The sequence below is a fragment of the Solanum tuberosum genome, unplaced genomic scaffold (assembly GCF_000226075.1).
Source record: "Solanum tuberosum cultivar DM 1-3 516 R44 unplaced genomic scaffold, SolTub_3.0 contig02986, whole genome shotgun sequence".
Lineage (NCBI taxonomy): Eukaryota > Viridiplantae > Streptophyta > Magnoliopsida > Solanales > Solanaceae > Solanum > Solanum tuberosum.
The window spans coordinates 1-671 of NW_006243909.1; the positions used below are offsets into that span (position 1 = coordinate 1).

At 37.0% G+C, this 671-nt stretch overlaps 1 long non-coding RNA gene across 1 annotated transcript; it reads right to left on the minus strand.

Annotated features, from left to right (window-relative positions):
- Positions 1–671, minus strand: LOC102594882 (uncharacterized). Its single transcript, XR_369089.2, has 3 exons — positions 586–671; positions 460–500; positions 1–178 (listed from the first exon to the last, which is right to left on the minus strand). It is a non-coding gene; the product is annotated as an uncharacterized lncRNA (long non-coding RNA).

Below are 671 nucleotides of genomic sequence, written 5' to 3' on the forward strand. Positions count from 1 at the left end.
GCTTTGTGGTCATTCAACGATACGTTGGTATCCCAGAAATGTCCTGTACTGCTGGTTCCCCAGTTCCCTTTCCAGTAAACAAATTTTGCAGCACCTGCTGAGTCTTCATCTGCTACATAAGTAGTGTCTCCAACAGTTACATTTCCTCCACCACAATTTATGTGCAATGAGTACTTGTCTGCAATATTCAAACCAGAGATAGGTTACTAGACTCAATGAATATATTTCAGAAATATAAGACAATGATAAAACTGTTCAGTTCTTGTAGATTGTCATAGAAACTGTCTAGTGCTAAAATGTTTTCCATGACCTAACTAGTTTACAAAAGTAACCAAATTATGCCTTCCTACTCATGTCTATTGATTGTCAACAAGAAGCTGGTAAATCCTGCACAATGGAAAAATATCAAACAAAAGATTTAGATGAGAGGGTAGAATTCTGCAAAGAGTGAGTACTCACCCTCTGAACACGGACTGGCTGAGAAGCACTTTCCGCGCTCTCTGAAGTAGTTGAAAGAGGTGTCAGAGAGGACAAGTCGTTTTCAAAGAATAATAGTCAATAGTTTATTTGACATTAAATACTTACACAAAATTCTCGACCTTAAAGCTTCTGAATAAGTTTCTGATAAGAAAAGAAAACCAAACATGGAATCATCTGAACCATATATGCAT